Here is a 15,551-nt window from a genome sequence, read left to right as displayed (position 1 = left end):
CGGGTAGAACAACACTTTATCGCGGCGGCAGGTTCACGGGGTCGGCAGCGACTCTGACGGCTGCTGCCGCTTCTTGGGGTCTCTCTTGGCGAAACAGGTGTGTGCAACATAAATCTGCGTTCTCGAAGGTCGATGACGACACCGTATTCACACAGAAAGTCCATGCCGAGAACGACATCTCGGGAACAGTCTTGTAGAACAACGAATTTCACAGCACGTCTCTCGGTGAATTTCGACGATAGCAGCGCACCCTCCGACAGGCGGGATGAAGGGCCCTCCAGCGGTTCGTATCTGCATCCCCTCTACGGCGTCGTCACCTTTCGAAGGCGGCGAGAGAGGCTCGCAGCCAATACTGTGTAGTCTGCTCCGGTCACCATGAGGGTCGATGGGTCGTGGCCGTCGATGTTTCACGTGTTTTGCGTGTCGCCGGAGCATCGTTGCGATTCGTGGCGTCGGGAGCGTGGGAGCGCTCCGGCGTTCATGGACGCTCTTTACGTTGTCCGTTCACGGCAACTACACCTCCGGGAGTGGCCGCGCTTAGTTTTTCCGGCAAGTCAAGGACGACAGGCTCTCGCGACGGGGTCGGTGCATCAGCAAAGCTGTACGTCGTGGCGACGGCAACCGGGATCAGCGGTGAAATGCAGGCGGGGGACGCTGAGGTCGTCGAAGCTACTCTTAAATATCCTGTGGTTGCCGTGGGTTGTTAGGCTGGAAGCCGCGCAGCCCTATTTGCCGGAAGGGCAACGGCGGTAGATATGGCCGGCTTCCCCGCAGTGGTAGCATAACGGGCGTCCTCCACACGTCGGTCTTCCTCGGCGAGGGTCGCTACTGGAAGACGTACTAGACTTGTTCTTCCTGGCGTCGAGGGTACTGCTGCATCGGAGGGTCTCGTCGGGAAAGTGCCATGACCTGGCGGTCGGCTAGTGGCGGTCGTCGGTCCATAGAGGCGTAGCTCAACGTCGGTTCCTCTGGCGTCGTCGTGTTGATGAGAGCTTCTTGTTGGAATGCACGGTTGATCTCCTCGCTGACAACTTCGGCAAGCAACAGTGAGTCCGGCCGTCCAGCAGTGGGTAGAAGCTTCTTTAGCTCTTCACATACGACTTCGCGAATCGGCTCCGGAATTTTAGTGAGGCTGGAGCCATGGTATAATCCCGATGGCAAGGGTAAACTACGCCGTGGTGCCACTAGTGGCGGGTTGCCCTTGCCAGGATGGCACGCTCCGTGTTCGTCGCCTTGGAAACAATATTTGGGCGGTTGTTTGTGGGTTGTGTACGAGTTCACCGAAGATGTCGTCCTTCAGTCAACGCATCAAAATACGCAGCTTCTTTTCATTGGTAGCCTGAGGGCCGGGGCGGGAGCTCGTGGCGCAGGACGTCTTTCACGAAGCACGTGGCGCTCTCATTGGGTTCCTCGGTTCTCGAATGCAGCACATCTTTTGTCCTCTCTCTTCGGTGCTGACTGACGAACGTAGGCGTCAGCTGATTCTTGCAATAATCTCACAAAGTGAGGGAAGCTTCGTTGTTTTCTAACCAGCGCCTTGCAGTACCTTCAAGCGAGAAATAGAGGTTTAGCAGGCACTGCTCGTCACTCCACTCGTTATGGCGGGACAAGCGATCGTATTGGTTGATTCAGTCTTCGTCGTCCTCATAGAGCTTTCGAAGAAAGAGAGCAGGTGTCCGCGGTGCGACGGACTGGACCCCTACGGGCGGGTCGCGATCTTCTTTTTCCGGTTTTCGGTGAAGTGACCAAATTCAGGGTAGGTACTGACCTCTGGTTCGACGGCTTCTTCGGGGTTCGGCGTCTTCGACGAAGGGTAGTCTTCCGGGGCTGAGCACCTCACTTGGCTGGTGTGTCTCCGGAGAGGTACAATTTACGGGCATATAATGAAAAACCCAGCAGGTCCACCAAATTTTCACGAATGACATTAGATGAGGCGGCGCATAACTGAAGAAACTAAACGTTTATTGAGGAGACGCTGTGCCCAAACCAAAATAGAGTAAGGTTTGCGTCGCAGGCGTCGATATCGCCGAAAGAGCAAGAACGAGCGCTTGGGCGAGGTTGAGTCCGGCTCGCCATGCTTAGTCGCTTATGTACCCGCGTGGGTTTCTGGAATATTCGGCGTAGAAGCTTCGGTGTCTAGAACATTCGCACCATGAACAAGAACTGGTTTCTCAAATGTAGCAGAACATTAAACTAAAAGAAGAAATAAAACACGCGAAACTTCCAAGAATCGAACCCTGAGTCTCGGCACGAAAGTAAAGAACTGTAACCACTCGGCTACGGACGCGATCGCTCGCCAACACCCGTGGCAATTGGTTTTGAAAAGTTCGAGAAAAATGGCGTGAATCTCATTAATTTGTAATAAAGCCTGCGCAATCAAGCAAATTGAGCGAGGTCAAGCAAAACACTTGACGTCTAACGCTAGGATTATGCCAGTGACGCTACGAAATCAAGCACCCACGCAGCGCTTCTGAAGTCATAATTACTTACAGCGCGACTTGGACAAGGACAGACAGAGGAAAAAACAGAAGACAAGCGCTGAACTAGCAACTGATTCAATTGAAAAGAAAAGACATGTGATGCTGCTGCTGCTCGTGCAGGCATGCCCCTCCGTGGCCCTGGCGCTTCTTCTTTCACTCAAAACGAAACCGGCCAAGTTATCCGAGATCCAAAAAGCCGATCTCGCTCTTCGTCAAAGTCACTGTGGGCTGGCTCACACACAAGGATCCGGTTTGTGTTATGTGGTACGTCTCCATCATTTCTCGGGGTAGTTTGTGGTGGTGTCGGAACATTACTGTAGTCTTGTTAAAAAGGGGTTGGCATCCGCAATCCCGGCAATGCATCGCGAGATGCGTGTGAGCGGTTCCTTTCATGGAACTGTGCTGTTCTCGTAGTCTTAAGTTGAGGCAACGCCCAGTCTGTCCTATGTAGGCACGCCCGCAGGAAAATGAAATATTGTAGACCACTCCTTCTATACAGGCGACAAACAGCATTCCGTGTTTGATGCTGCAGCCGCTGTGAGACTTAGGATCGTTATTTCTCGCGCGTTTGTTGACTGCGGAGCACACAGAGCTGAGCTTGTGGCGGGCGGAAAAAACAACATTCACGTTGTATTTTTAGGCGACTTTCTTGAGTCCGTGGGAAAGGCGGTGGATGTACGGTATGACTGAGGTTTTCTTTTTCTATTTCTGCTCGAGGTCACGTTGCTCGATCGCGGGATCTGTTTTAATGTGTTTCACCATTTTTTCGCAAGCTGAAGAAATGACCGAATTAGGATATTCCGAATCCTTGAGCCGTTGAATTTGGGACATGAAGCTGGAACGCAAATTGTGGATGCATGTGCTTGTTAGAGCAGTCCTCAGACAGGAAATTGCGATGCCTTGTTTGAAGAGTTTGGAGTGGGCTGATTGAAAGTTAAGAAGAGCCTTCGCTGTTCTGGGACTGTAACACCAGCAAACATGATCGTCCCCCACTTCGATACGGAGATCCAGGAACTGAATGAGGTTCTGTTTTGGGGCTTCATAGGTGAAGTGAAGTCCTAGCCCTTTTTCCGTAAAGATCTTCAGCACATCGTCAAGCTTCTGATGGAAATGTGACCTCTCCACGAACACCAAATAATCGTCTACGTACCTAAACACTTTTTTGGTGTTTTTCTCCAAGCAGATTTCTAGATCCCGATCGATCTTGCCTAGGAGGATGTTACTGAGCAGGGGAGCTACCCTAGACCCTATCCATACGCCGGACTTCTGTATGTACACCTTGTCCTGCCATCCGATGAGTGTGAACTTTAAATAAACGGACAGGAGTTCGAGAAAGTCTTCTACCATAATCCTGCATCGCGTCCTGAAGGCGCTTTCGTCGTTGTGTTCTGTGATGCACTCCTTGACACTAACCTGCAGCAGGCTGTGTCGCATCTTGTGTTCGGAGTGGTGGCAGCAGGTCCGCTTTTTTAAGGACTGCCTCCGTATCGCTTGTTCCCGGGGGCTTACTCATCCTCAAGCATCCCGCCTTTTTTAAGAATGGTCAAGGACCACTGCCCAGTTTACTGAGTTTCTTTGGACCCAGGTGCGCCTTGCACTACCTCCCAAGATGAGGACGAAGGATAAAGAAGGTAACGTTGTCATCCTCGGGGATCTTCAAGTCCCAGACAGTCACCTAAAGATTTGGAAAACAGGACCAAAGTTCTGCCTCGAGCCCGTGCTCAGAAGGGTAGACAAGAAGGTCATGTCGAGATCCATCTCACGAGCAATACGGGAAGAGGACAGACCAAGGTGCGTTGCTGATTGCGTGGACGTCCTCTGGAGATCCGAAGGAGGGTGCCGAAGAACCAAAGGCCTCGAGCCCGTGATTGACTTTCTCGCGTCGAACAGCATGAACATAATGTAGTCCGACAAAGAAGTGTGCTTTGTCATCATGCCCGACGGCACGTTCTCCGAAAAAGCGACAACAGCCATACTAAAAAACATTAGAGCGGTCTCCAATCGTCCCGCCAAGGTGAAGGAATGCTCCACCAAATTTCTTCACCAACTGAACCTGACCAGTGTTGCTGCAAGAGCAAAGAAAAGAAAAAACCTCACGTTAGACATATTTTGCGCGGCAAAAACCCATAAGCCAGGAGTCCCCTTTCGCACCATAGTGTCCGAGCGGAACTCTTGGTTACACGCAATTTCGGGCTTTTTGCAAAGGCACCTCGGCTCCCTACAGATTGTAGACCCAATGTGTGTCCCCAATTCCAAGGCGGTTGTTGACTTTCTAAATGTCAGTAACCCACACGGGTGCAGTGCGTTCAGCATCGACGTTGAAGAATTATATTATTCCATGCGACACGACGACCTCATGGTTAGTGTCAAGGAGTGCATCACAGAACGCAACGACGAAAGCGCCTTCAGGACGCGATGCGGGATTATGGTAGAAGACTTTCTCGAACTCCTGTCCGTTTATTTAAAGTCCACAGTCATCGGATGGCAGGACAAGGTGTACATACAGAAGTCCGACGTATGCATAGGGTCTAGGGTAGCTCCCGTGCTTAGTAACATCCTCCTAGGCAAGATCGATAGGGACCTAGAACCTTGCTTGGAGAAAAACACCAAAAAAGTTTTTAGGTACGTAGACGATTATTTAGTGTTTGTTGAGAGGTCTCATTTCCATCAGAAGCTTGATGATGTGCTGAAGATCTTCACGGAAAAAGGGCTAGGACTTCACTTCACTTATGAAGCCCCAAAACAGAACCTCATTCAGTTCCTGAATCTCCGCATCGAAGGGGGGGACGATCATGTTTGCTGGTGTTACAGTCCCAGAACAGCCAAGGCTCTTCTTAACTTTCAATCAGCCCACTCCAAACTCGTCAAACAAGCATCGCATTTTCCTGTCTGAGGACTGCTCTAACAAGCACATGCATCCACAATTTGAGTTCCAGCTTCATGTCCCAAATTCAACGGCTCAAGAATTCGGGATATTCTGATTCGGTCATTCCTTCAGCTTGAGAAAAAATAGTGAAACACATTAAAACAGATCCCGCGATCGAGCAACGTGACCTCGAGCAGAAAGAGAAAGAGAAAACCTCGGTCATACCGCACATCCACCGCCTTTCCCACGGACTAAAGAAAGTCGCCTCAAGATACAACGTGAATGTTGTTTTTTCCGCGCGCCACAAGCTCAGCTCTGTGTGCTCCGCGGTCAACAAACGCGCGAGAAATAACGATCTTAAGTCTCACAGCGGCTGCAGCATCAAACACGGAATGCAGTTTATCGCCTGCACAGAAGGCGTGGTCTACAAGATTCCATTTTCCTGCGGGCGTGCCTACATAGGACAGACTGGGCGTTGCCTCAACATAAGACTACGAGAACACCACAGTTCCATAAAAGGAACCGCTCACACGCATCTCACGATGCATTGCCGGGATTGCGGATGCCAACCCCTTTTTAACAAGACTACAGTGATGTTCCGACACCAATCAATCAATCAATCCTTTATTTCACATCAGAAACTGATGTAGGCTGCAGGGGCAAAAAGTCAGAAGTGAACCACCACAAACTACCCCGAGGAATGATTGAGACATACCACATAACACAAACCGGATCCTTGTGTGTGAGCCAGCCCACAGTGACTTTGACGAAGAGCGAGATCGGCTTTTTGGATCTCGGATAACTTGGCCGGTTTCGTATTGAGTGAAAGAAGAAGCGCCAGGGCCACAGAGGGGCATGCCTGCACGAGCAGCAGTGCACCTTGTTCACGTCTCCTTTCTTGTACCTTGTCCTTGTGTATTTTCGGCGCCCTGAAAGTTAGCAGCAGCATCACATGTCTTTTCTTTTCAATAGAATCAGTTGCTAGTTCAGCGCTTGTCTTGTGTTTTCTCCTCTGTCTGTCCTTCTCCCAGTCGCTCTGTAAGTAATTATGAACTCTTACCAACTCGCCCAATTGTAAATTTTGCTTCTGAAGTCGTTTACTGGCGACATTTGTTTGCTGAGATCAGGGAAAGCAAAAACTAGCCGTCTGATGGCCAAGACAACACAATTCTTGTGTAAGGCACGACAGCGTATTGGGTGCGAGAGAACCCCAGCCACCGGCGTTAAGTTCTTTTTTCGAACTATTTTTGTTCACATTCCGCCCATTGAGAAAGAAGGCGAGAGAGCCGAAGTACCAACCTGATCTCGATACACAACCGTCTCCTTCCGCAGAACACAATTTGTCTGCCATAAGGGTGTTTCAATACTCCAGGACGCGGCACAACAACTTACCCAGCGACGTTTGAAAAAAATCTAAATTCCAGAGTGCCTTAGTGTAGTAGCAACTTGTTGTGGCTTTACGTCGCCTAGGCTGGCCTAGCTATTGACACTTGTCACTGACAGGCGACGAGCAGAGTGAATTGCGCACCGCAGCCGTTTTACCTAAACTCCCATCTCGCCACTCGGTCGGCTTGTGACGCTTAGGCCACGTGTGCTCCGTGACTGCCGTCTGTTCTTTCTCCCGCTGTCGCGGCTGACTTTTGATTCTATCGGCGTACCGTAAGATGATTTGGATGCGCACGAACATTCTCATCACGACAGAGAGAACTGATCACATGCTGAAAGCGAAGCTCGTACGCTCGCTCTCTACTCAATGCCATTCTCAGAGTTTTTTTTTTTTTTTTTTTTTTTTTGTTGCGAAGTCAGAAACAATCACTTTCCGAAGCCACGCTATGAAGACTCACTCTTGGCGAAACTCTCGTCGTCGAGAGCGCTCGTCTCTTGCTGAGTTCCTACTGAAAAAGAGTGTGTTAGCTTCAAATCTCACCTGTTTGAAACAGATTCAGTGAACGCCGCCATGAGAATATAGAAGAACAATAGTGACACGGTCATGCTATCGCAATGATGTTGTTTGCCCCTAGGAGGTTATAATGTAATGTCCTCATCATAATGAAAATACCCAAATTACCCGGGACAGTGGTAAAAGTTAGGGATCTTAGAGGAAAAAAGACCCAGGAAAAAAGAAACGCTTCCCGGGCCTTGAAACTCTAGTTACGCTTCGCTCTATTTATGGAAAATACGGATGAAACCTTACGCCCATTAACATCCTTGGTCCGATATAGTCATCGAATAATAAAAGGATGCCCAAAAGACCGCAGCGTAGCCACCTAGAGCCGTGTCATCTTCTGAATGTAGTCTTCTGCTAACGCGGCTACGCTAGCTTGGCCTCCAAGCTTCGCTGCCAAGCAGTCCCCATTACGGAAGGACACCCCTCGCTTCGCTTCCCTCCGCTTCGTTCGGGGAAACTTTAATATAATCTTGGGACCGAGCGTGTAACGAATCTCGTTGAAACCGCCAAGGTATTGCCAGGAGACCGACTTCGACTTTCAGCGTCAGCCTCCTTAATGGCGCGTTCGACATTGACGAGCATTGCGGCGTTCACGATAGCTAGACGACTATCGCAAGATGGCGACTCTCGTTGCTGGAATCAGGCGTTGCGTTCACGCGTTCCTCCCTAAAGAAGGTGCCTTGTTGCCAAAGTGACGCTGACGACAGCGGACGGACTTTATCGTGAAAAAGGAGATGGCAGGGTCGCCTGTTCAGGTGCGCACTTCGGTTGTTCCGCCGTGCGTTTCAAAGGACGGAAGATTAACAAAAAGTGTTAAAAAAAGGAACTTGACGCAGCGCCTAAGATTTCAACGATCTTTACAGAAAAAAATGTCTTAACCCACAATTCGGGCAAAGTTCCTCTTACCGCAACAAAGGGCTGATCCAAGGATGTGTTAATCATCTCTCCAACAATAGCAATGTAAGCGCGATATAAGCACTGGGCGGTGTTTAGCGGGCTGCTACCACCGTCTTCTCCACGAACATTTCGTCTGGCGGCGTCAATATTGTTAGAAAATCATGTCTTTTTTGTAGCACTTGTTTAAAAAGACGCGTTGAATCTACTATTTTTGAAAAAGATTGTTTTAATATCTTTATTTTAGTGTTTTTTTTAAGGAACGCGAGGCTCAGCTTAATATGATTATGCATCTCGCTTCGTAATTTTCTCTTTTCTTGCAGGCTATCATCGGACCAACGCTGAAGGGCGCAAACATCGACACCACCAACAGACACGTGATGATGAGCTTCACGATGGGCAGCGCTGGTTTCCGCATGCCAGACGCCTGGAAGGGTGGAATCTCTGACGTACCGGTCGTGCACAGCCTTATGTTTTACCCGCAGGTACGTGCGCTTGCGCCTTGCTGAGCGGGTCAATACTCCACGTTTAAGAACGCAATATCTTAAAAACCTGCTACCAGCATGCTAGCCATCGGATCTCTTGGAGCTCTCGGGCCCGTTCACACACTTACAACCGAGTGCGACCGAACGAGACACCACCGGTTTTTGAGCCTCTTGCGACAGGATGCACTGCTGCAGAGCTGGTCGTAAACTGTCATAAGATACTTAACAGTCGGTCCTGACTCAGCCGATTGTAGTCAAACCGAGATGTGTGAAATGGACTTTACTGTTTTGTACTCAAAATTGCATTTTCACTAAAAGCCATAGTTCATGTAGTCTAAATAGTGAATCGCAAGAGGTTTGAACATATCCGGCTGCCAAACACTCGAGCATTGAGCTTCAGCGACCGTGCAACGAAGCTGTGAAAGAAAGTTTTAAAAAATCGGAAGAAGCGGGGCAGGAGAGTGGACTCAGAGAAGCACGCAAAAAATTCACAAGCTGCGCAGGCTTCAAAAAAAGTAAGGAAAACAATAAAACAGTAAAAAAGAGGGACGCGGTGACGGTACACGCTAAACATCGTTACATCCTTAAGGGTGTAAATGATATCCTATAACAAACACCCTTAATGATACGCAAAACACCCTAAAAGAGAACGTTATTCCTAACTCCACTAACTGAAGGCGTTATTACGAACACAACTAAATTAAGGTGTGATTTATACGCCCTCTATATTCGGTTTACCACCGCCAGGAAGGGTAGGAAAAAAGGCATAACGGGCAGCACTCATAAATTAGGGTCTAATAATCAAAAACAGTGCACTAAATTATGATTGCAAATAAGTTGAAACATGCCTGGGTCACTCATGCTTTTTCTTTTGAGGTTCTACCGGTTTGGACTACATTCTCTCTAAACGATTGCAAGCAGGTCATCTTACCACCGCCATGTCTCTGCTCGTGCGGGCAAGCGCTTTCAATTACAAGCTTGTCAAAGGCCAAAGTTGCATTTACGCGCATACTGCACATGCTTGCACGCATGGAGCAACAGTAAGACACCATGTTTGCAAGCGTAACTTAGACCCTTTTCATGACAAAGGATGTCAGGCGGTGTCCAGTTTTTGTCGTCCCGGAAAACTTCCGGCTCATAAATAAGAATGAACAAACCGCACCTTAACATATAACACCGCTGCTTAAAATGACAATGAAACGTTGAACCACCGGTTCTCCAGGTGAACGCAAAAAAAAAAAAGCAATTTCGAGATCTGTTCAAATTTTTGAATATTTTTTGAACCGATTTGGGCCTCTTTCAAGTCCTTGAAGGACCAAGAAACGATTTTGTACTTTCGCTAAATACTACTCAGAATCACACCCGACCGTTATTAACCGAAGAAACGTGACTTAGGTTTTCTTTCGAAGCAATGACTGTGAGCAAATAAATTCCAGATATATGAGCACCGTTTATCCCCTCAACTCGGAGCCAGAACAAGCGGGCAGTTGGCCTGGTGACTATCCTATGCTGCCAACGTTAACCATAGCCATGCGCTGGGATTGGCAATGTAGAAAAGGCGTGCTGAGCTCCAGGCGTTGTTAGAGTTTGGTCATTCTGATCCCCGCAGTGGTTGGACACGAGCCACTTCCCAAGTGTCCGCCTAGGCATTCATTGCTACGAAGCAAACTCGAGTGCTCACGGAGGTTTGGGGTCCGATTCATGAGCCGCGCTCGACTGTTGTTAGGCGAGTGGTTTCAATCCAACAATTACGTCATCGAGCTTTGTAAAGGCAAGACTCAAAAAAATTGTTTCATTTTATCCCCATGATTTCACCACGACCAAGAGGAATCTGAATCAGTGGTGATCCGTGCGAGTATACTCGGGCCAGACTAGGACCAGTACGCCTCTGTTAGAGCATGAATATTTAAATCCGGTATCGTTTTATGACCCCTTTCAATTGTACAGCCGACGACCCTCGTTAAATCTCTGACTTTGCTTTCCGTGCTGTATTTATGCTTTCTAGCACAGTTGACCTAAGCAATCTCGACAGGCTTGTAAAGACGGAGCGACCAGGAGTCGTTTAAGGCGTGACCTGCTGTTTAGGTTTGTGAACAATAAAAACACGGCATATTGATAGGGAAGCAGAACTACTATCATAATCCTGCTTGCCGAGTACATACAAATAAAACAGCGATAAAATCTAACCCGCGATAGACGCATAATCAGACAAGGGCAGCACAGAGCAACGCAAACACAATGTTGAGAATACAGGCGGTCGCTAACATTAAACGAAAGTTTCGCGGTCGCCGATCAGCAGTACTTTGTCAAAACGCGTTCAAGAAACACAGCACAATAATTCCATTTAGTCTGGCGAAGACAACGGCCATTACCAAATAGTTGGCATGGATGTATTCCGGCCGTTCATGGCAAAAAACCACGGCAGCGATAACAACGCTCGAAAAGCAAGAGAACACTGAAGAGCAGTTAACTGGGCAAACGGCGAAGACTAAGACACCAGTGAGCACGCAAGCGCGAGAGAGCCAGTCACGTCACAAATTTTGGTCGAAGCGTTTTTGTCCTACGGAAGAGCGGTCACGTGTTTCGCTCCACCCCCCCTGATTTGATAGTAGAGGTCGTCGCGCTCGCTCACAAGCACACGAAGACAAAAAAGAAGTCAGGAAAGCTTAACAGAAGACGATGTCAAAGGGAGATGGCTAGTGCAGCTAATGTCCCTCTGTTGCTTTGTATAGACTTCCCGCGGTGTCCAGGGTGCACCGCAAAATGGGATTTGTCAGGACTTCTTTTGGGTTGTACAAACTTGAGCGTCTCAATCTGCCACACTTGTAGGAGCGTGCCTGTTGTGGTGCGGACCGCGAGATTACAAGGTAACTACAAAAAGATAGAACATGTCGAAGACATTTAAGATTGCGGACTTGTAGGAATTCGAAAGCATTATAGCCCCGCGGGTCCGGCGGTGACATCATCCTACACCACTGCGCAGGCGCAACCCCCGCCGGCATCACTTCTTCCGTGACGAGCCATCTGCTTGGCTGTACTTTATTTCGTGTTCGATTTTTGAGGCGCGTCCGCTTTGACCTTGAGCGGTGCCTGCCTAATGAGAGTATGCAGTCCAACCTGCCGTTCAATCGGAGGTTACCATCACACAGTAACAGCAAGTCAGGAAGTCCCGTCAGTAACGTACGCTGCCATTGCCTAGAGGCCACCATTATTGCCCCGCCACTACTCGGCGCCATCATGACGGAACACCCCAACGCAAGTGCATATTGGACGACAAGACGAACCTCATAAGCTCTGCTGCCACTGCGGGGAAACCGACCACATTTACCGCCGTTGTCCGTACCGTCTACTAGGCCTGTGCGACTTCCCCCTGAACGACCCACGCCCACAATACGGTACACGACAGCAGGAGATGGACAAATACCTTTGAAGACATCAGTCTCTACCTATCTGCACCTCGCCGCGGGTTCTGGTCGTTGTCACTACAATGTCCACCCATGCACTGGCAACCTCGTGAGAGAATCTCGCCTCTCGCCCCGTCGTCGGGGAAACTGAGCGCTCTGTGTTGTTCGTTTCTTTTACTCGTCCGTTGTTTTTAGCGCTTTTACCCTCACAAACATGGATCACCAACTAGCCCAAGTGCATACCCTTCTACGATCCATAAAAAAAACCTCCAAGTTCGTCGAAGGGCCTCCCATCTAACGATACCTCTCATGGGAACAGACGCTTCGGGAAGGTGCCGAACAAGCATAACGTCATTGAGGACGGTCACGACACATCGACACTCACGGACTAATCCGTCGACGGTCACGACTCTTGCGCAAAATAATTTGTTATCAGAGGCAAGATCTCACACCACGTTGGGAACGTTACGACGCCGTGGTTCGGCCAACTAATTTGAACCACCAGAGACCACCTAAATACGCCCGTCCGGAGGTGCACTGCGCGAGTCGATATCCATGGTGAGGTCTGCCCTGTGAAAGTCGTCGTACATACCCGACTGTGCAAAAGACGTGATTCTCGAAATGGATTTTGTGTGTGAGTACGGCGCACTCATATCGGCCTCGAAGCGAACGGTTTGACGCTGCAAAATCCTGTCTCGGCCAGGAGGCAGCCAGAATGACCCCAGTCGTTGTCAAACTCATTGCCGTGCTTGTGAACCTGCCTCCACGATCAAGTGTTTTCCTAGTTTCGGCGACCTTGCAGTTTATTGTGATTGGTCGTTTGGTTTAGCTCTGTGCTAGTGTTATATTATTTAAAGTTCAAACGGGGGTATGCGCTTTTTAGGGGGAAAGGAAAGGGGTTCGAGAAGTGCCGCGTGCATGGCTGAAAGGAGATACTTCTCCGCACTTCTAGAAGATTTGTGTAAACTCTTACCCCGATTGTAATGAATAAGGAGGCTAACGTGACCTTGAGGAGTCAGCCTCCCGATTGTGTGACGCCCGAGCATTCTAAACAGAGTGCTCCAGCCACCGAGGGTAACAAATAAGAAGCCGAGCGCGCCCTTGCCAACTCGTTTTCCCGACGACGAGACGAGTCTGACACTCAAGCGCTACCCGTCTATCAAGCCGACACATCGATGCTCGCCACCGCTTTATCGACGATCTTTCTTTCTCTTGTTTCTAGCGGAAGCTCGCCGATGAAACCTTCATTTTCAGTGTTGCGCTTCTCGATCCCTTTCCATCCGCAACAACACCACACATGACATTAGTCCCTGGGAATATTTTATATAATTGACAAGTAATATTGAAGGTGTTTGAGCGAGCTCACGAAAGAGACAAGCGGATAGGGTTGTTCAGTCTAGGTTTTGTATTCGTAGTAGAGCGCGCCACCCCACCGCAAGAGTTCAAGGATGTAGTGGGTCGTAGATTCAGGAGCTTGAGGTTGCCGACATGTACGATGTGTCGACACGCACTTCAGCGTTCAGCCGTTGGTCTAGTTGGCTCAACAAGGTAGTTTAATGGAGCTGTCTGAAGAATAAAGCGGCATGGGCCTTATTACTTTGGGAGTAAATTCTTGGAGCAGCCGACTTGACGGAACAGAAAGAAGATTGAAACAAGGTCATCTGGCAATTACTGAGTGTTGGCCGTCAAAGCATCTTTATGTGCTAAAGTTCGGGATCAAGCAAGCTCGTGGGAAGCTTCGGTGGTTGAAGTAAGTTTATTCATGAAGTCTGTTGTGGGGGTATTGGCTAGGGTACGGAAACCATTTGTCCAGATAAGATGATGGGTCACGACCATAGAGAGGCATAGAGGAGGAAACCCAGTCTTTGGGCGAATGGCCGCGTTGTATGCGAAGTTTAACAAAGAATGATGTCCCAGTTCGAATTATCTAAATAAGGCGCCTGCAAACCTTTTCGCTGATTGGCCGAATCAGGGATTTGTCTCTGTCTCAAAAGACTAAAAGGAAAGAAGTAAATATAAATGAGAAAAACTAAATAAATATTGTTGGATTAACAGCGCAAATACGACAGGAAGGAGAGACAAGGGAGACAGGATAGAGCGCTGAACTAACAACTGACGTTTAATGAAAAGGAGAAAGAGGAAGAAGAACCGAAGAATGCTTTTAAAACATGCATAATAAAAACCCGCAAAAACATATGCTATAGCTTGAGTTGCCTGAAAATTAATTGCTAAGAATACCAAGCTTTAAGCTGGTCGCTTAAATGACTTGTTGAAAACGATTGAGTCCTGGGACGACGTGAATAGAAATTCCGGTAGAAAAAAGAAAAAGGAAGTTTACGTTTAATATATTCACAGATTCTAAGGATCGTTGATCAACCAACTAGCCCACCAGATGACCATGATGCAGACTAAATAAATAATCCTAAGTAAACAATTAAAAACAAAGATTCACAAATTAAGACTAAAAAGCGATTGTTAGGTGGATGAATACGTCTGCTTTATTTTTAAATATAATATTTAGCTAAAAACTGCCATTACACAATAAGGGAAACCCAGAAAACTCGCCAGGCATAAGTCGAAGCGCATAGGAAATTCGGTATGTTCAATCAGGACAGAAAACAAATGAGAGTAATATAAAACAGATGCTGATTATAAGTAATGGATACGACACAGGACAGTAAACACAATATACATTTTATCGGACATAAATTTTTATATAAGAACTTACAGAGATAAAAAACAGGAGCTAACAGTGATAATGCTTGTGAGGACAATGTTCAGTGAGTAATATGACGACGGAACACGCCTTAGAATAGGCAGCTTAGTCTCGTTTTTTTTTCGGCAGGGATGGGCAATATCGCGTTGCAAAAGTATCGCGATATTATTTTGAAATTGTTTTTGGAATATCTGTATATATGCGTTGAGATCCTTAAAAAATATTTGTATGGCAGTGGTGAAATATATTTGCGATGTATCCCTTACATCGCAATACATCGCAACAGACCAATGTTTGTTTCGACCATTATACCCGCGATATTGGTGACTCCCCCATTTCGCAAAGATAAAAGGTGTTCCGGGGTTTTTCAGCTGGGAAACTATTTTGTCGAATCAAAACGTTCAAGGCACTGTGTGTACAAGCTTCACAAGCGTACATTGCACTCCCAGTCTCATTTGCTAGAGTGACCGTAAAGTTTCTTCATTCAGATCATCAAATGAACGAACACCATTTCATTCAAAGCCGACATCTGGAAATTACTGCAGGAACAACACCGATAAGGGACTAGATGACGCTGACCTTTCAGTGATATTTGCATAGATAGAAAACCGATTGAGCTTCATGTGATATTGTTTGAAGAACTGCATTTCATTCCGGATGGAACGTAATTATAATCCACTGAAGACTTGCTTAGTTCCCAGAGCTTAGTGTTACCAAGAAAATTACAATTATTAGCGAAAATAATTTCCGGCTCGAGC

Source organism: Ixodes scapularis, unplaced genomic scaffold, assembly GCF_016920785.2.
Source record: "Ixodes scapularis isolate PalLabHiFi unplaced genomic scaffold, ASM1692078v2 PGA_scaffold10__122_contigs__length_95168666, whole genome shotgun sequence".
Lineage (NCBI taxonomy): Eukaryota > Metazoa > Arthropoda > Arachnida > Ixodida > Ixodidae > Ixodes > Ixodes scapularis.
The sequence above is the reverse complement of the archived record's forward strand: the minus strand, read 5'-3'. Positions refer to the sequence as shown.